Source organism: Trachypithecus francoisi, unplaced genomic scaffold (genome assembly GCF_009764315.1).
Source record: "Trachypithecus francoisi isolate TF-2019V2 unplaced genomic scaffold, Tfra_2.0 Lachesis_group6, whole genome shotgun sequence".
Lineage (NCBI taxonomy): Eukaryota > Metazoa > Chordata > Mammalia > Primates > Cercopithecidae > Trachypithecus > Trachypithecus francoisi.
The window spans coordinates 97,157,364-97,178,885 of NW_022681471.1; positions in this window are offsets into that span (position 1 = coordinate 97,157,364).

Here is a 21,522-nt window from a genome sequence, read left to right on the forward strand (position 1 = left end):
GTGGCTCACACCTGTAATCCCAACACTTTGGGAGCCTGAGGCAGGGAGATCATGAGTCATGAGTTTGAGACCAGCCTGACCAACATGGTGAAACCCCATCTCAAAAATACAAAAATTAGCCGGGCGTGGTGGTGCACACCTGTAATCCCAGCTACTCAGGAGGCTGAGACAGGAGAATCACTTGAACCGGGAAGTGGAGGTTGCAGCGAGCAGAGAAAACATGAATTTGTAGGGACTTTCAAAGGTACTTCTTGGTAATCTGCATCAAAATTATTTCAAAAATCCATTCCCCACTTTTTTGTTGTTATCAATTATATGTTTACAATTGCATCCCAAACGAATAATGGACAGAGAAAAATATCTAGGGTGTTTATTGCAGTACAGTGGAGAATAGCAAAAAGTTGGAAACTACTAAATGTCCAGCAATATGGAGACTGTTTTAGTAAGTTAAATCCATATGCAATTATTCAAAATAATTTTGTTCAAGTCTATTTTGTTAGTTGCATGTCTAATATCCTTTATGCTCTTCTATACTAACAATCTGGATACCATTCAGGGCAGCATTGTTCACTGCTCCAGACACAAAATCCTGACAATTCTGATACTACTTTCGCAGCCTCCCTTGCACCTGGGGCTGGACATTTTTAGTTATGGCCGATAAAATGTAAAGATAAATCTACTGAGGATTTCTCCGAAAGTTTTTGTTTTCCTAATAAAAGGGATAGATAGCATTGATGCCAGCAATCACCTACTGAGAACCTGTTAACTGAGACTAATTTCTATTTATGAAATAAGGGATGGTTGAGTTTTCTGCTGGTTGAAATCAATAGTGTCCCTAACTATGGTGGGTTCTGTGATGCAGGGCTCAGATCCCACTTCAGGACTCCCAGCTATTGGGAGTGCTACAGGCTTCATCTGCCTCTGGGAATTGAATTCAGTTGAAGTCAACTGCCTTGCTCAATGTCACCCCCACCCCTTCCCAGGGACGGCTCACATCAAACGACATGGGTGTATAAAGACCCAGCTTTCTTTCTTCAATTTGGGACAGCATTGCAGGGCCCTCTAAGCAACAAAGCCGGAGCCCTTGTTGGTACTGCACCACAGTCTAACTTCTCCTCCTGTCTAATCTTCCCTCATTCCCTTCCCCCATATGTGTTGATCCTGAAAGCACTCCCTGATAAACTTCCTGCACACAAATCTCTGTCTCCGAGTCTGTTTCCTGGGAAACCCCACCCACAACACTACTGATACATTTATTCAAATGAAAAGATGTTCAAAATACATAGTTAAATGACAAAACAAGTTATAAAGCAGTATGCATGCTGTCATTTTGTTTTTATTTTTTAACTATACAGGTTATAGGTCGGCCTAGAAAAAATATCTGGTGGCCAGGCGTGGTGGCTCATGCCTGTAATCCCAGCACTTTGGGAGGCTGAGGTGGGTGGATCACTTGAGGTCAGGAGTTTGAGATTAGCCTGGCCAGCATGGCGAAACCCTATCTCTACTAAAAATACAAAAATTAGCTGGCTGTGAATTAGCTGGCTGTGGTGGCACGCACCTGTAATCGCAGCTACTCAGAAGGCTGAGGTAGGAGAATTGCTTGAACCCGGGAGGCAGATCCGAGATTGCGCCACTGCACTCCAGCCTGGAGCAAGACTCCATCTTGAAAGAAAAAGAAAAGAAAAAATATCTAGGAAACTTTTTAGGAGATAATTATAAGAGAATATTTTTGTAATCTTGTGATATTGGGAAGTTTATTAAATAAGACATAGTAGTGCAAACCATAAAGAAAGACTTATACATTTGAATAAATTTAAATTAAAAACTTTTGTTAATGAAAAGACAAAAACACAAGCCGCAAACTAAAGACAATATTTTTATATTTTCAACATGATACCTGACAAGTGATTGTATCCAGAATATATAAAGAATCAATGAGAAAAAGTCAAATCCAATAGAGAAGAGGGCAAAGATTAAAAGGCAATTCACGAAAGAAAATCGTACATGGCCAACAAAACATTAAAAGACTCAATCTCACCAACTCTCAGGAAAATGCAAAACATTTTTCACCCATCATGTAGACAAAAATGAAAAAAATTGATAGTATCTGGTGCTGGCAAAAGTGTGGGGAATCTGGCATTGATACACACAATATAAAAAAATAGTCATTTTGTAGGTAATTGGCCCAGCCTTTTTGAAGAGTAATTTTTAATAGCAAAAAAACTTTAAGCAACCTACATTTCTATTGGGAATAGGGTAGCAAGCAGACGTTAAAGACAAAGAAGCCAGTGTAGATGTGCTGGCATGAAACAAACTCCAAAACAAAATGTCAAGTAGATAAAGCAAGTTACTTAATATGTGAATAGTATAATCCTATTTATTTATTTATTTTTGAGACAGAGTTTCAGTCTTGTTGCCCAGTCTGGAGAGCAATGGCACGATCTCAGCTCACCACAACCTCCACCTTCGGGTTCAAGGGATTCTCCTGCCTCAGCCTTCTGAGTAGCTGGAACCACAGGCATGCGCCACCATGCCTGGCTAATTTGTATTTTTGTTAGAGACAGGGTTTCTCTATGCTGGTCAGGCTGGTCTCGAACTCCTGACCTCAGGTGATCTGCCCATCTCGGCCTCCCAAAGTGCTGGGATTACAGGTGTGGGCCACTGCGCCTGGCCCCCCATTTTGCTTTTAAAAGATCACTGTCTATTTCAATATATACATATATGCATATTTAAAGAAAAGGATTTGGAACAATATCTACCAAACTGTTAGCAGTAGTTGCTTCTGGAAAGGGAGAATGGTTGGGGTGAGTAGAAAAAGGGGGACTTTACTTTTTACTACATATTCTTCTGAATTTTTAAACTTTTTCCTTAACATTTTATTATGAAAAAAAATTTTTAATCAAAATGGAGACAGGGTCTTGCTATGTTGCCCAGGCTGGTCTGGAACTGCTGATCTTAAGCAGTCCTCCCACCTTGGCTTCCCAAAGTACTGTAATTACGGGCATGAGTCACCATGACTGGTCTTATTATGAAAATTTTCATTTAATTTTTTGTTTGCTTGTTGGCTTGTTTTTTTGAGACAGAGTTTTGCTCTTGTTGCCCAGGCTAGAGTGCGGTGGCACCATCTCCGCTCACCACAACCTCCACCTCCCGGGTTCAAGTGATTTTCCTGCCTCAGCTTCCGGAGTAGCTGGGATTATAGGCATGCACCACCAAGCCTGGTTAATTTTGTATTTTTAGTAGAGACAGGTTTCTCCATGTTGGTCAGGTTGGTCTCGAACTCTCAACCTCAGATGATCTGCCCGCCTCAGCCTCTCAAAGTGCTGGGATTACAGGCGTGAGCCACCACGCCCGGTCGAAAATTTTCATTTAATTTTTAAACATAATGGCAACACTGAGTTTTATAGCAAATATTCATAAAATCATCTAGATTTTAGCATTAATATTTTACTACATTTGTTTTCTTACTAATCTATTTATCTATCCTTCTATTCATCCATTAGTCTGTCTTATTTTAATGCATTTAAAGTAAATTGTTAACATCAGTATTCATCTCACTAAATACTTCAGCAGGCAAAGAGTTAATAAGAGTTGAATACTTGTTTACAGTTTTTCTTCTATGTAAAATTTACCTATAGCAAGAGACACATATTTTAAGAGTATATTCACTGAGTTTTGAAAAATGCCATATGATCAAAAGCCCTATGAGGATATAAAACATTCCATTACCCATGAAAATTTCCTCATGTTCTTTCCCAAGCATTGTCCAATCCCATCTACCAGAGGCAACCACTGTTCTGGTTTTTTCGTCTATAGATTACTCTGGTCATTCTGGAATTTCACGTAAATATAATCATACGGTATGTAGTCTTTTATGTAAGGCTTCTTCCACTGAGCATTGTGATTTTGAGATTCTTCATGTTATGGTATCTATCAGCAATTAATTCCCTCTGTGTAGTATTCCATTGTATTGAAGGAGTTCAGAACATGTCACCCTAAAATATGTCACCATGCCATTGACTATTTGGGGTTAAAGGTACTTGAAAAACAGCAGATGCAAGAAGGACACTCTGATCTTCCTTTTCTTTTTAAAAAATACGAGATAAAATTATTATGTGAGCACTGCCTTCTTTATATCAAGAGAATAGAAATATTCTTATCAAGGATGGGCAGTTGAGACTGAGAGAAATCTGTACAAACCGATCTTCTTTAACCTTCTCATATATTTTAGTTACTTTTCCACAATTGCCTCTCTGTTCAACTCAGTATAAAAGCATTTAGGTTTTGCCAATTCTTTTTTTTTTTTTTTTTTTTTTTTAGACGGAGTTTCGCTCTTGCCGACCAGGCTGGAGTGCAAGGGCACAATCTCAGCACACTGCAACCTTGGCCTCCCGGTTTCAAGCGAGTCTCCTGCCTCAGCCTCCTGAGTAGGTGGGATTGCAGGTGCCCGCCACCATGTCCAGCTATTTTTTTTTTTTTTTTTTTTTTTAGTAGAGCTGGGGTTTCACCACGTTGGCCAGGCTGGTCTCGAACTCTTGACCTCAAGTGATCCACCTGGCTTGGCCTCCCAAAGTGCTGGGATTACAGGCGTGAGCCACCACACCTGGCAAAGTTTTGCCATTTCTTTGGGTCTTCATTTCCTTGTTATGAGGTCACCTGTATTACAGAAAACATATTGAATAAATTTGTATGCTTTTCTCTTGCTCATCTGTCTTATGCCAAATTAATTCTCAGGCCCTGCTAGAGATCTGAAGAAGGTAGAAGTAAAATTTTGCCTCCCCTACAGTATGAATATATGAGAGCTTGTTTATCCATTCTCCTATTCATGGACACCTGAGTTTTTTCCTGGGCTTAGCTGCTATGAATAAAGCTTCACTGAGCATTCATATTCAAGTCTTTGTGTAGAGAAACCTTTTCTTTTCTTTTCCTTTCTCTCTCTCTCTCTCTCTCTCTCTCTTTCTTTTTTAGACAGTGTCTCACTCTGTCACCCAGGCTGGAGAGGCTGGAGGGCAGTGGCGCGATTTCGGCTCACTCCAACCTCTGCCTCCTGGGTTCAAGTGATTCTCCCGCCTCAGCCTCCTCAGTAGCTGGGATTACAGGCATGCGCCACCACGCCTGGGTAATTTTTGTATTTTTCAGTAGAGACAGGGTCTCACCATATTGGACAGGCCGGTCTTGAACTCCTGACCTTGTGATCCATCTGCCTTGGCCTCCCAAACTGCTGGGATTATAGGCATGAGCCACTGCGCCTGGACAGACAAATATTTTCACTTCTTTTGGGTAAATACCTAGGAATGGAATTGCTGGGTCATAGCGTAGTAAATGTTTAGTTTTATAAGAAACTGCCAGATCTTTTTCCAGAGTAGTTATACAATTATACATTTTCACCAAAAGGGTTTGAGAGTTCCTGTTGCTTTACATCCTCACCATTTGGGGTGGTCAAGTCATTTTAATATATGTAGTGGTATCTCATTGTGGTTTTAATATGTATTTCTCTAGTGACTAATGACCTTGGTCACTTTTTCATGTGCTCATTGTTCATTTGCTCATTTTATTTTAGGAAGCATCTACTCAAATTGTTTGCCCATTTAAGTTGGGCCATTTGTCCCAGTATTACTGACTTTTCAGGTTCTTTATATTTCCTGTATAGCAGTGCTTTGCCAAATATGTATTCTATGAATATTTTTCCCAGTCTGTGGCTTGGTTTTCAATTTTATTTATTTATTTACTTATTTATGGAGACAGGGTGTCGCTCTGTTGCCCAGACTGGAGTGCAGTGCTGCCATATTGGCTCACTGCAACCTCCGCCTCCCAGGTTCAAGCGATCCTCCCACCTCAGCCTCCCGAGTAGCTGGAACTACAGGCACGGGCACCATACCCAGGTTAATTTTTGTATTTTTGGTAGAGACAGGGTTTTGCCATGTTGTCCAGGCTAGTCTTGAATTCCTGGCCCCAAGTGATCAGCCCGCCTTGGCCTCCCAAAATGCTGAGATTACAGGCGTGAGCCACCATGCCCAGCCATTATTTATTTATTTTTAAGAGATGGAATCTCCCTATATTGCTCAGGCTGGTCTCAAACTCCTGGACTCAAGCAGTCCTCCTGCCTTGGCCTTGCAAAGTGTTGTGATTACAGATCTGAGCCGCTGCGCCTGGCCTCGATGTTCTTAATGGTGTCTTTTGATGAACAGTTTTAAATTTTGATGAACTCTAATCAATGTTTTCTTTTATGGTTACTGTTTTCTGTGATCTGCTAAGCAAACTTTGCCTATCCCAAATCATGAAGATATTCTTCTGAGGTTTCCTCTGAAAGACATACGGTTTTACCATTTACATTTAGGTGTATGATCCATCTCAGATTAGTTTTTGTATATGGTGTGAGGCACAGGTTGAGATTCATATTTTTCCATATGGCATTATTTGTTGCATCAACTTTCCTTCTTCCACTGGATTGCTTTGGTGCTTTTGTAAAAAATCACATGACTATATATGTGTGTGTCTATGTCTAGCTTTTTATTCTACTTGTTAATTTATGTGCCATACTCTATTGATGATAATAGTTTTATAATAATCCTTGAAGTCAGGTAATGTAAGTTCTCAAACTTTGTTCTTTTTCATATTCTTGGTCCTTTACATTTCCATATAAACTTAAGAACTACATTTGCAGCCAGGTGCGGTGGCTCACGCCTGTAATCCCAGCAGTTTGGGAGGCTGAGGTGGGCGGATCACTTGAGGTCAGGAGTTTGAGACCAGCCTGGCCAACATGGTGAAACTCCATCTCCATTAAAAATACAAATAAATTAGCTGCCCACGGTGGCGCATGCCTGTGATTCCAGCTACTCAGGAGGCTGAGGTGGGGGAATTGCTTGAACCGGGTAGGAGGAGGTTGCAATGAACCGAGATCGCACCATTGCACTCTAGCCTGGGCTACAGAGTGAGACTCCTTCTCAAAAAAAACATGCAGAAAACTCCCAGACTTGGGTTCATCATCTCCTCCCCAAAATCGTGGATTTGTTGTCCTACATAATCTTAACAGCAGGGAGACAGGACAATTTTGGCAGAGGCTTAGGTTTTTGATGTTTGTTCTTTTTTGTTTGTTTTTGAGATTGAGTTTTGCTCTTGTCAACCAGGCTAGAGTGCAATGGCGTGATCTCTGCTCACTGTAACCTCTGCCTCCCAGGTTCAAACGATTCTCCTGCCTCAGCCTCCCGAGTAGCTGGGATTACAGGCGCCCACCACCATGCCCGGCTAATTTTTGTATTTTTAGTAGAGACAGGGTTTCACCATGTTGGCCAGGCTGGTCTTGAACTCTGACCTCATGTGATCCGCCCGCCTCGGCCTCCCAAAGTGCTGGGATTACAGGCGTGAGCCACCATGCCTGGCCTCAAGTTTGTTCTTTTTTAAACCCAATAATTTGTTTTTTAAGACAGTTCCGCATTCCAACATTGACTCCCTTACAGTAGGAAAGGTCCTCCAAATCCAAACATAGAACAGAGTGGAGTAATACTTTCTTGGCTGTGATAAAATGTGAAAAGGCAGCCATTGGGACTTCTGCTTCTGAGAAGATGGAGTACATGTACTATTCCTCCTGCTAAGTACAGCTCAAAATCCTAGATTTGTTTGTTGGTTTGTTTTTTTGAGGCAGACTCTCACTCCGTCACCCAAGCTGGGGTGCGGTGGTGCGGTCTTGGCTCACTGCAACCTCTGCCTCCCAGATTCAAGGGATTCTCCTGCCTCAGCCTCCCAAGTAGCTGGGATTACAGGCGTGTGCCACCACACCTGGCTATTTTTTACATTTTTAGTAGAGAAGGGGTTTCACCATGTTGGCCGGGCTGGTCTTAAATTCCTGGCCTCAAGTGATCTGCCTGTCTTGGCCTCCCAAAGTGCTGGGATTACAGGCTTGAGCCACCGCACCGGCCAACACCCTAGATTTTCTATGTAAAATAAGCATATGAAGACTGAAAGGCAGAGAGAAAAAGCACAGTCATTAGGGGCCTTGGGACCCAAGGAACAACATGGCTGTGAATTCCTAGAATTTGCTTTTTGTCTGACATCTTCCTGACTGGGTGCTGATGAAGCCAGGAACCTAGAAACATCAATTGCCACAGACAAAAACACAAAACATAAAACCTCCAAGAAAAGTCTGCTCTTTCTAGCCAAAGGACCAGGAAAAGGACAGCCTAGTAAGACAGAAAACTTCTAGACAACAATCACTTTGCTGCAAAGAAACACAACAGAAAAAAAAATTGTGGCTCCACCCTGTGGGACAAAAGCCAAATGCGAAGCCTAGACTTTCACCCTTACCAGACTGTAAGGACATGCCCCACACCACCCCTTCCCCACACCCAGTGGGATCAGAGAAGGCTGAGTAGGAAGGCAGCAGGAACATCCCTGCTGGGGAGTAAGGAGCCTCCTCGTTCCCTGTGTCAGTGGAAACCACATGGCAGCCTCCACGTCCACCTCCACCAGGCAGTAACAAAGTACTCCTCTCCCTCCTCTGTGGGGTGGTGTCAGAAGAGACCTAGTGGAGAGTTTGAACTTTCACCACTGCTCCATGGTAATGAGGTCACCCTGATACGATGGCATCAAGGGAGGCAATAATGAAACACCTTTAACCCTCCTAACCAGGTGGTATCAGTGGAAGCCTACTGGGGAGCCTGAACTCCCACCCTTGCCTGCCAATAACAAGGAACACTCCTCCCACACTCACTCCCCCTGAGGGGAGAACCTGGACATTCACCTTCATCTGCCAGTAGTAAGGCAAGAGAGGTCTGCTCAAACATGGGATTTAAATAATATTTGGAATCTTACAACATCATGCCCAAAATGTTTTGGTTTCAATTAAAAAAAAAAAAAATCAAAAATCACTTGTTATACTGAGAACCAGGAAGATGTCAACTTGAATGAGAAAAGACAATTAACCTAGATGACAGAATTGCTAGAATTATTTGACAAGGTTTTAAAGCAGCCATCCTAAAAATGCTTTAGCGAACAATTACAAACATGCTTAAAACAACAAAAAAAGTAGAAAGTCTCAGCAAAGAAATCAAAGATATAAGGGAGAACCAAAGGGAAATTTTTAAACTAAAAATTAGAATAACTGAAATAAAATACTCAAGGCATACACTCAAGAGCAGAATATAGACAGAAGAAAGAATCCGAATTTGAGGCTCAAATAGAATTTACTCAATCTGAACAACAGAGAAAAAAATAGACTAAAAAATAAACAAAAAAAAAAGAACAGGGCTTCAGGGTCATGTGAGACTGCTATAACAAAATCTGTATCTAATACTCAGATCATGGGTGTTCCAGAAGGAGAGGAGAAAAATGTGGAACTGAAGAAATTATGGCTAAAAGCTCTGAAATTTAGCCAAAGCAATAAACTACAGGTCAAGAAGCTGAGAAAATCCCAAACAGGATAAACCTAAAGAAATCTATGCTAAGGCCCATCACAGACAAACTTTTGAAAATTAAGACAAAGAAAAAATCTTGAAGCAGCCAGACAGAAACAACATGTTACCTACAGGGGAAAAACAATTCGAACGACTGTGGATTTCTTCTTATAGGAAACCATGAAGGCCAGCAGGAAATGGCAAAACATTTTTCAAGTGCTGGAAAGAACTTACAATGCAGAATCGTATAGCCGAAACATTCTTCAGGAACAAAAAGGAAATTGAGATATACTCTGATGACAAAAAAGCTGAAAGAATTTGTTGCCAGCTGACTTGCCCTAATGAATAGCTAAAGGAAGTTCTCTAAGCAAAACGAAAATGAGAGAAAAAGAAATCTTGGCCCATCGGGAAGGAAGAAAGAATGATAAAGCAAAAGCATGGGTAAATACAATAGACTTTTGTTCTCTTCTCGAGTTTTCTAAATTATATTTGACAGTTGAAACAAAATTATAATCTTGGCTTACGCATAGTTCTCAATGTATGTAGAGGAAATATTTAAGACAATTATATTATAAACGGGGAGGATTGAGAGTTATAAAAAGAGGTAAAGTTTCAACATTTCACTCAAACTGGTAAGATGTTGACAACCGTAGAGTAAGTTATGTGTATATAATGCAATTCTTAGGGCAACTATTAAAGAGATACACCCAAAGAACACTAAAGCTAAATCAAAATAGCATTCTAAAAAATGCTACAGGAAGGCAGGAAAAAAATCACTCTGGTGGCAGATGAGAGGCTGATGGGAGTGGCAGAGGGAATGGAGGCACAGATGCATTGGGGATGGGTATAGGGTGAGGAACTTGCCAGGCTCTTCCACAAAACTTTGCCTTGGTGGATTCGTTTATACTGGTACTGTTTATGCTGGTACTCAGAGAGCTCTTCTTGAAGCCAGCAGGCTGATCAGCCATCACACCAGAAGGAGCTCCCTGCAAAGGGTTGGGCTTGGCTGATTTCAGTACTTTGCGTTCTGATTACAAAAGCCAGAAGCACCACTTTGTGTGTGGCCTATACTGCTGGCAAAATGGAATTCAGATGGCTTTGAAAAGGGCCTCATGCAACCTTGGCAAGGGGGAGAAGCAAGTTCAATACATTTGGAGCTGTGCCCCAGATGCTTAAGCAATATTTGGGTTCAAAATCAGAAAACCTTGGCAAACTTTTTCTACAGGATTATGACAGAGACCTATTTTAATAGGCATCTTCAGTCTTTCAACGATTCAAAAGAAAATGAATACTGATGAAAACTGACTTGCTGAGTAGTTCAATTTCCCTTTCATTTATTGAGGGCAGGAGTTCTGTATCTTTTCAGGTAGGCAGTGAGCCCCCGATCTTTTAGTAGACCACCTCCTAGGACCTGCTGGCTCTCTGCTTCTGGCCCCTTCAATCCTGAGTCTCCCAGAGAATACCTCTGAAGACTTTTCATTACAGTTGCTTATAATTTTTACACTTAAAAAAAAAAAAGAAAAAAGATAACTGGAGGTTATTTTTTAAGATTTTTCTTTTTCTTTTTATTTTTTGATACAGTCTCGCTCTGTCACCCAGGCTGGAGTGCAGTAGCACAATCTCGGCTCCCTGCAATCTCCATCTCCCGGGTTCAAGCAATTCTCCTGCCTCAACCTCCTGAGTAGCTGGGATTACCACCATGCCCGGTTAATTTTTGTATTATTAGTAGAGACGGGGTTTCACCATGTTGCCCAGGCGGGTCTCGAACCCCTGACCTCAAGAGATCCACCCTCCTCAGCTTCCCAAAGTGATGGGATTACAGGCGTGAGCCACAGCACCCGGCCAGCTGGAGGTTATTCATACATTACATGCCATTTACTATTCCAAATGCTGTTTTCATCAGTTCAACATGAAAGCGTCTTAATATTCTCAATAATGGCACTGATTATGGATTAAAATTCATATTCAGAAAAAAGAATAAGCTAGCCAATCTCCCCTTAAAGACACAATATGTAGGTGATTAAATCTAACAGGTTTGTGGAAAATTGATATTTTCGCAGTATAAAGTTTTCCGGTGTAAGTTTCCTTGCATTTCTATTAATAATATCAACAGTATTTTACGGCTTTCTCTGTAGAGTTCTTGCACAATTATGATAGATTTAAGTATTTGCTTCTTTTGTGCTATTGTAAATGATTTCTCTTAAAATTTCATTTCCTAATTTTTTTATGGCATATAAAAATGCAACTGATTTTATATACTAACATTTTATCCTGCACTTTGGTGACCCTCCACATATACAACTTTCCATATACACAATCATGCTTCTAACAAAGAATGAGAGTTATTGCTCCTTTGCAAGACATGATGCATTCTCGTTTATTCTTTCTTACCTCATTGTACTCACTAGGAGCTACATTACAATGGCAATGAAATAGTGAGAGTGGATAACCTCGTCTTGTTTCTATTTCAAAGCTTTCAGTATTTTATCATTGTGTATGTTTGTTGTCGGTGTCATTTTAAGGAAGCCTATGTCTATCCGTAGCTTTCTAAGGATTTTTATCATGAACAGAAGCTGTATCAAATACTTACAATGCATTTTGAGACACATATAATTTTGTTCCTTTATTCTGTTAATATGGCAAATAGTAACATTTATTTTCGGATTGTTCACTAATGCTGTGTTTCTGAAATAAACATATCCTTTTTTTATAAAAATAAGAGGCACTTTTTGCCAGTTCTACTCAGACTGCGTCATGATGAGTCACAGTGGCAGCTTTCTAGAGCTTTGAATATTTTTTATGTTATGTGCTGAAATATTGTGGAAAATGCATTCTCTAAGAGGTAATAACGGAATTGGGAAAAATCTTTAAAAAGATTTACTGGTTGGTTGCTTGTGTGAGTATATATGTGTATGTTTGCTTTAAAACCAGATTCATAATTATCCATCCTTCTCTAATTAATGTAGTTATTACCTATTTTGATTATGCATTGCTACACACACACACGTAGCAATGCATATGTATATACAGTTTCTGTGATCTGAATGACGTGCCCTCCTTTATTCCTGATGTTGGTAATTTGTGTCTTCTCTCTTTTCTTCCTGATCAGTCTAGCTAGAGGTTTACCAATTTTATATTTTCAAGAACAGGTTTTGGTATCATTGATCTTTTTATGTTTGTTAATTTCCTATTATATTGGTTTCTGCTCCTATCTTTTCCTTTCTTTGGGTTTAATATGTTCTTTTTCTAGCTTGTTTTTTTGTTTGTTTGTTTTAACTTTTTCAGAGACAGGGTCTTGGTATGTTGCCCAAGCTGGTCTTGAATTCCTGGTCTCAAAGTGATCCTCAATGCTTCGGCCTCCCAAAGTATTGTGATTACAGGAGTGAGCCACCCTGCCTGGCCCTCTAGCTTATGGTGGAAGCTTAGATAATCAGTTTTAGACATTTCTTCTTCTTTTTTTTTTTCCCCAAGAAACAGGGTCTTGCTCTGCCACCCACGCTGGAATGAAGTGGTGCAATCATAGCTGATTGCAACCTCAAACTCCTTAATTCAATCAATCCTCCCACCTCAGCCTTTCAAATAGCTGGGACTACAGTGCGTAAGCCACTGCACCTGGCCTCTTCTTTCTAATGTAAGTATTTAACATTATAAAATTTCCTCTAAGGTCTAAACACTGCTTTAGCTGCAACTCACAAATTTTGATATGTTGTATTTTTATTTATATCCCATTAAAAATACAGTATTAGTTCCCGTGTGATTTCTTCTTTGACCCATGGCTTAGAAGTGTGTTGTTTAGTTTCCAAATTTGGGGGCATTTTCCAGATATCTTTCTCTTATTTATTTGTAATTTAATTCTGTTGTGGTCGAGGAGCACGTTCTGTTTGCTTACAATCCTCGTAATTTATTATGACTTGTTTTATGGCCCAGCATATGGTCTGTTTGGTGAGTGTTCCATGTGCATCTGAAAAGAATGTGTATTCTGTAGTTGTGCAGGGTATTTTAAAATTTTATTCTTTTCACTGATACATATAGCTGTACATATTAGAGGGTACATGCGACCATGTAATACATTCATATAATCTGTAAGATGAAATCAATATAGTTGGGGTATCATCACCTTAAATATTTGTCTTTTCCAGCATAAAGCTGGAAACATTCTAATTCTTCTCTTCTAGCTGTTTTGACATATACAATAGATTATTGTAAACTGTAGTCACTCTTCTGATCTATCAAACACTCGGTCTTATTTCTATCAAACTGTATATTTGAACCCATTAATCAATCTCTCTTAATCTCCCTCTCCCTGCTATCCTTCCCAGCCTCTGGGAACCACCAACCTACTCTCTATCTTCATGAGATCTACTTTTTTAGCTCCACTTATTAATGAGAACATGCAATATTTGTCTTTCTATGCCTGGCAATAACATGGATGGAACTGGAAGTCATTTAACATAATGCATTCTCCAAGAGGTAATAATATGATAACATTTAACATAATGACTTCCCGTTCCATCCATGTTATTGCAAATGACAGGATCCCATTCTTTTTTTATGGCTGACTAGTACTCCGTTGTGTATATGTACCACATTTTCTTTATCCATTATCTGTTGATGGACACTTAGGTTACCTCCAGATGTTAGCTATTGTGAACAGAGCTGCAACAAACATGGGACTGCAGATATTTCTTCAGTATACTAATTTCCTTTCTTGCGGGTATATACCCAGCAGCGGGACTGCTGGATCATATGGTAATTCTATTTTGTTTTTGTTTTTTGAGACAGAGTTTCACTCTTGTAGCCTACGCTGGAGTGCTATGGCCCTATCTCGGCTAACTGCAACCTCTGCCTCCTGGCTTCAAGCGATTCTCCTGCCTTAGCGTCTTGAGTAGCTGGGACTACAGGTGCGTGCCACCATGCCCGGCTAATTTTTTTATTTTTAGTAGAGATGGGGTTTCGCCATGTTGTCCAGGCTGGTCTTGAACTCCTGGTCTTGAGTGATCTGCCTGCCTTGGCCACCCAAAGCGCTGGGATTACAGGCGTGAACCACCATGCCCAACCCCGTGTGTCTTCTTTTGAGAAATGTCCATTCAGGTCTTTTGGCCATTTTTAAATTGGATTATTAGGAATTTTTTTTGCTATTGAGTTGTTTGGGCTCCTTATATCTTCTGGTTATTAATCCTTTGTCAGATATGTAGTTTGCAGATATTTTCTCCCATTCTGTGGGTTGTCTCTTCACTTTGTTGATTGTGTCCTTTGCTGTACAGAAGCTTTATAGCTTGATGTGATCCCATTTGTCTGTTTTTCCTTTTGTTGCCTGTACTTTTAAGGTCTTACCCAAAAAATCTTTGCTTAGACCAATATCTTGGAGCGTTTATCTAATGCTTTCATCTAGTAGTTTCACAGTCTCAGTCTTTGATCTATTTTGATTTGATTTTTGTATATGGTGAAAGATAGGGGTCTAATTTCATTTTTCTGCATATGGTTATCCAGTTTCCCCAGCACCATTTATTAAAGGGACTGTCCTTTTCCCATTGCATGTTCTTGGCGCCTTTGTCAAAAATGAGTTGGTTGGACCGGGCATGGTGGCTCATGCCTGTAATCCCAGCACTGTGGGAGGCTGAAGCAGGAGGATCCCTTAAGGCCAGGAGTTTGAGACCATGCTGGGAAAAGCAAGACCTCATATCTCTATTAAAAACAAAATTTTAAAAATTAATTTTTAAAAAAGTTCTAAAAAATGAATTGGCTGTAAATGTGTGGATTTTTATGTGGGTTCTCCATTCTGTTCCACTGGTCTGTGTGTCTGTTTTTATGCCAGTACCGTGCTGATTTGGTTACTATGGCTTTGCAGTTTTTGTTTTTGTTTTTTTTTTTTGAGACAGAGTCTCATTCTGTCATCCAGGCTGGAGCGCAGTGACGTGATCATGGCTCATTGCAGCCTTGAACTCTTGGGCTCAAGCGATACTCTTATGTTACCTCCTAAAATGTTAGGATTACAGGTGTGAGCCACCGCACCTGCCCATCTATGCCTCTTTGTTTGGTTTAAGGTGGTTTCTCTAGGGTTTACAAACTGCTCTTTTAACTTATCATAGTTTATTTTCAAATAATATACCACTTTACACATTGTGTACTTCCTACAACAGTGTACTTCCCTTTTTCCCTTACAGGCCTTTGTGTTAATTTGCCATACATTTTATTTCTACCTATCTTAAAAACTCCACAGTACATTGCTATTACTTTTGTATAAACAATTATTTCGTAAAAGAATTAGAAAATTAGAAAAACGACTTTTGCATTTAACAACATATTTACCATTTCAGCACTCTTTAACCCTTTGTGTATATCCAAGTTCCTTTCTGGTATCATATTTCTCTGCTGGAAAAATTTCTTTTAACATTTCTTGTAGTGCAGATGGGCTGGTGCCAAATCCTCTCAATTTCTGTTTGTCTGAAACTTTTTCTTTTTTTTTTTGAGACAGAGTCTTGCTCTGTCACCCAGACTGGAGTGCAGTGGCACAATTGCAGCTCACTGCAACCTCCGCCTCCCGGGTTCGAGTGATGCTCCTGCCTCAGCCTTCCAAGTAGCTGGGATTACAGGCTCCTGTCACCACACCCAGCTAATTTTTGTGTTTTTAGTAGAGACGAGATTTCGCCATATTGGCCAAGCTGGTCTTGAACTCCTGACCTCGTGATCCACCCACCTCGGCCTCCCAAAGTGCTGGGATTATAGGCGTGAGCCACCACGCCTGGCTCTGTCTGAAACTTTTTTTTTTTTTTTTTTTTTTTTTTTTTTTGAGACGGAGTCTCGCTCTGCCGCCCAGGCTGGAGTGCTGTGGCCATATCTCAGCTCACTGCAAGCTCCGCCTCCCGGGTTCACGCCATTCTCCTGTCTCAGCCTCCCGAGTAGCTGGGATTATAGGCGCCCGCCACCTCGCCCGGCTAATTTTTTTGTATTTTTTAGTAGAGACGGGGTTTCACCGTGTTAGCCAGGATGGTCTCGATCTCCTGACCTCGTGATCCGCCCATCTCGGCCTCCCAAAGTGCTGGGATTACAGGCTTGAGCCACCGCGCCCGGCCGAAACTCTTTTTTAACCTTCATTTCTGAAGGATATTTTTTCTGGGTAGAGAATTCTAAATAAACCCTTTTATCCCCCTTTCAGTTCTATAAAGAACTGTTTTTTATGCCTTTCATAGTTTTTGAAGAGAAGTCTACAGATTCTTACCTCTGTACACCTGTACATAATGTACTTTTTTTCTCTGTGTGCTTTTAAGATTTTCTTGGTGGGGCGTGGTGGCTCACACCTATAATCCCAGCACTTTGGGAGGCTGAGGCGGGTGGATCACCTGAGGTCAGGAGTTCGAGACCAAGATGGCCAACATGGTGAAACCCCTGTCGCTACTAAAAATACAAAAATTAGCCGGGTATGGTGGTGGATGCCTGTAATCTCAGCTACTTGGGAGGCTGAGGCAGGAGAATTGCTTGAATCTGGGAGGAGGAGGTTGCAGTGAGCTGAGATCGTGCCATTGCACTCCAGCCCAGGCCGACAACAGTGAGACTCCCTCTCAAAAAAAGAAAAAAAATTTTTTTTTTCTCTTAGGCCGGGCATGGTAGCTCACACCTGTGATCCCAGCACTGTGGGAAGCCAAGGTGGGCAGATCACTTGAGGCCAGGAGTTTGAGACCAGCCTGGCCAACATGACAAAACCCCATCTCTACTGAAAATAGAAAAATTATCCAGGCATAGTGTCATGTGCCTGCAATCCCAGCTACTGGGGAGGCTGAGACACGAGAATCACTTGAACTCAGGAGGCAGAGGTTGAAGTGAGCTGAGATCGAGCCACTGCACTCCAGCCTGGGCAACAGAGCAAGACCCTGTCTCAAAAAAAAAGAAAAGAAAAAAATCTCTTTATCGCTGGTTTTTAGCAATTTGACTTTGTTGTGCCTTGATGCAGCTTTGTTTTGTTGGGGTTCATTGTGCTATTTGGATCTGTGGCTTTACAGGATTTTAAAAAGCAAATTTGGAAATTTTCTGGCCATTCTTTCTTCAAGTATTTTTGTGTCCTCCTCCTTTCTCTTCTCTTGATTCCAATTACACATATATCAAATCACTTGGTTTATTGTATAGTTCTATAGGTCGCTGAGGCTCTATGTATCGTTTCTTTCTTTTTTTTTTTTTTGAGACGGAGTCTCGCTCTGTTGCTAGGCTACAGTGCAGTGGTGCAATCTTGGCTCACTGCAATCTCCACCTCCCAGGTTCAAGTGATTCCCCTGCCTCAGCCTCTCGAGTAGCTGGGACTACAGGTGTGCACCACCACGCCCGGCTAATTTTTTGTATTTTAGTAGAGACAGGGTTTCACCATGTTGGCCAGGATGGTGTCGACCTCCTGACCTCGTGATCCACCCACCTCGGCCTCCCAAAGTGCGGGGATTACAGACGTGAGCCACCGCGCCTGGTCTATGTATCATTTCTTAGCCATTTTTCTCTTTGTGCTTCATTTTGGATAGTTTCTGTCTTCAAATCTCTGGTCTTTTCTTCTGTGGTGTCTAATCTGTTGATAGTCCAATTTGGTGAAACTGTAAATTCAGGTACTTGGTTTATTTTTCATATCTAGAATTTCCTTTTTTCTTTCTTTTTTTTTTTTTTTGAGACAGAGTCTCACTCTGTCACCCAGGCTGGAGTACAGTGGAATGATCTTGGCTCCCTACAACCTCTGCCTTCTGGGTTCAAGGTATTTTCATGCCTCGGCCTCCCCAGTAGCTGAGATTACAGGTGTGTGCTACTAAGCCCAGCTAATTTTTGTATTTTCCTAGAGACCAGGTTTCCATGTTGGCCAGGCTGGTCTCAAACTCCTGACCTTGGCCGGGCGCGGTGGCTCAAGCCTGTAATCCCAGCACTTTGGGAGGCCGAGACGGGCAGACCACAAGGTCAGGAGATCGAGACCATCCTGGCGAACACAGTGAAACCCCGTCTCTACTAAAAATACAAAAAACTAGCCGGGCGAGGTGGAGGGCGCCTGTAGTCCCAGCTACTTGGGAGGCTGAGGCAGGAGAATGGCGGGAACCCGGGAGGCGGAGCTTACAGTGAGCTGAGATCCGGCCACTGCACTCCAGCCTGGGCGACAGAGCAAGACTCCGCCTCACAAAAAAAAAAAAAAAAAAAAACTCCTGACCTTAAGTGATCTGCCTGCCTCGGCCTCTCAAAGTCTTGGGGTTACAGGTGTGAGCCCCCACGCCCAGCCTAGTTCTTTTTTTGTATTATTCATTTATATTTTCATTCAATTCATATTTCCTTTTACTGTACTTCCTAATTTTACTTTACTATATTGAGAATATTTATTTATTTATTTGAAATGGAGTCTTACTCTGCCACCCAGGCTGGAGTGCAGTGGCATGATCTCAGCTCACTGCAATCTCTGCCTTCTGGGTTCAAGCGATCCTCCTGTCTCAGCCTCAAATAGCTGGGATTACAGGCGAGAGCCACCATATCCAGCTAATTTTTGTATTTTCAGTAGAGATGAGAGTTCACCATGTTCGCCAGGCTGGTCTCAAACTCCTGACCTCAAGTGATCCACCCACCTCGTCCTCTGAAAGTGCTGGGATTACAGGTGTGAGCCACCAAGCCCATCCAAGAATATGTATAATAGCTGTTTTATTATCCTTGTCTTTTAACCCCATCATTTTGTAATTCCTGTGTCTATTTCTATTGACTATTTTTCCTCTTAGTTTTGGGCCATACTGTGGTCTTTTGCTTGTTTGTTTGTTTTTTGAGATGGAGTCTTGCTCTGTCACCCAGGCTGGAGTGCAGTGTAATAATGTCGGCTCACTGGGACCTCTGCCTCCCAGGTTCAAGTGATTCTCCTGCCTCAGCCACCTGAGTAGCTGGGATTACAGGCATGCGCCACCACACCTGGCTAATTTTTGTATTTTTAGTAGAGATGGCATTTCACTATATTGACCAGGCTGGTCTTGAACTCCTGACCTCAGGTGGTCCACCCACCTTGGCCTCCCAAAGAGGTGAGATTACAGGTGTGAGCCACCGTGCCTGGCCTTGTTTCTTTATATATTAGGTAATTTCTTTTTTTTTCTTTTTTAGAGACAGGGTCTCGATCTGTTGCCAGGCTGAAAAGCAGTGTTATGATCATGGCTCACTGCAGCCTCGACCTCCTGGGCTCAAGCGATTCTCGCACCTCAGCCTCCTGAGTAGCTGGGACCACAGGCATGTGACATCATGCCTGGTTCAATTTTAATTTTTTTGGTAGAGATGGAGTCTCCCTATGTTGCCCAGGATAGTCTTGAATTCCTGAGCACATACTAGGTAATTTCTCTTGGATGCCAGGCATATGAATTTTATATTGCTAAGTCCTAGAATTCGTCATTCTTCTTTAAATACTGTTGGACTTTGCTCTGGCAGACAGTTTATGTTACTTGCAGATCAGCTTGATCTCTTCAAGACTTGCTTTTTAAAATTTTTAGGGTAGGTTCAGAGTAACCTTTCTTTTAGGACTTGGTTAGCCACACCCCTCAGGTGTGAAGCCTCTGGGGTCTCTACTGAGTTCCCCACTTATTCAACAAAGTTTCTTTACTCAGCTTGGAAGAAACTTGAAGATCCCTGGTCCTGTGTGAACTCTGGTAATTGTTTGAATACAACTTCCTGGTAGTTATTTCTGTAGAAATTGTTCTTTGCGGCCAGGCGCGATGGCTCACACCTATAATCCCAGCACTTTGGGAGGCCAAGGTGGGCAGATCGCCTGAGGTCAGGAGTTCGAGACCAGCCTGGCGTGTCTCTACTAAAAATACAAAAAACTGGACGGGTGCAATGGCTCACGCCTATAATTCCAGCAGTTTGGGAGGCCAAGGCAGGCGAATCACCTGAGGTCGGGAGTTCGAGACCAGTCTGACCAACGTGGAGAAAACCTGTCTCTACTAAAAATACAAAATTAGCAGGGCGTGGTGGCGCATGCCTGTGGTCCCAGCTACTCAGGAGGCTGAGGCAGGAGAATCGCTTGAATCTGGGAGGCAGAGGTTGCAGTGAGTCGAGATTGTGCCATTGCACTCCAGCCTGGGCAATAAGAGCGAAACTCTGTCTCAAAAAAAAAAAAAAAAAATCAGCCAGGCGTGTTGGTGGGCACCTGTGACCTCAGTTACTCGAGAGGCTGAGGCAAGAGAATCTACTTGAACCCGGGAGGCAGAGACTGTAGTGAGCAGAGATCGCACCACTGCACTCTAGCCTGGGCGACAGAGCAAGACTCCATCTCAAAAAAAAATTTTAAAAAAAGGGAAATCATTCTTTGCCCAGCTACGATGAATTTATTCTGTATATGTGGGACTTAATGCAGATTCCTGAACGCCTAGAATTCTGCCTACTGTATTGGCCCACAAGTTTTATTTTGCAGCTTGGTGACCTTGGTGTAATTTCATGAGGGTAAAATTCTGTAAATGTTCTAAATTACCTAATCAATGACCTATCCAGTAATAAATGGATTTGTTTGTTTTGTAGTTTCATTTAAGTCTAATGTTTGAAGCATTTCTAGACCAAATTATATAGTATAATGAAAATATGAACACAAACTTAATCAGTATCACATTAGATTATTTTATTGGTGAAACTACCTTGAATAATTCAGAATCTCCATTTCACCAAAGAGCACACTTGTTACATGTGTTACTACTGTCCGGGTTGTTGGAATGGAACAGAGCTTGTGTGTGCACAGAGAGCCTACCTAGAGCTCACAGGTGTTCACGGGTGTGTCAAGAACGTTTCTCAAAGCTTTTTAAACTTGCTAGCTTTTAAGCCTAAAGGATTCTGAAGCCTTTGTAGGTAAGGTAAAGATAAAGCCTTGTGGCAGAGATGGATTAATAATTGGCCATTTCTTAGCTGCAAGTATGAGGAAGTCAGATGGAATTACATATTATAAAATGTATTATATACTAATAAAGGATTGTCTTAAAACATACAAGATAACTATTTTTTCATGTACGTTATCTGCATGGATGACTCCTTTAGTCAACATATTAGCAAAATTTAGCAATACTTTTTTTTCTTTCTTTCTTTCTTTTTTTTAAATTATACTTTAAGTGCTGAGGTACATGTGCAGAACGTGCAGGTTTGTTACATAGGTATACATGTGCCATGGTGG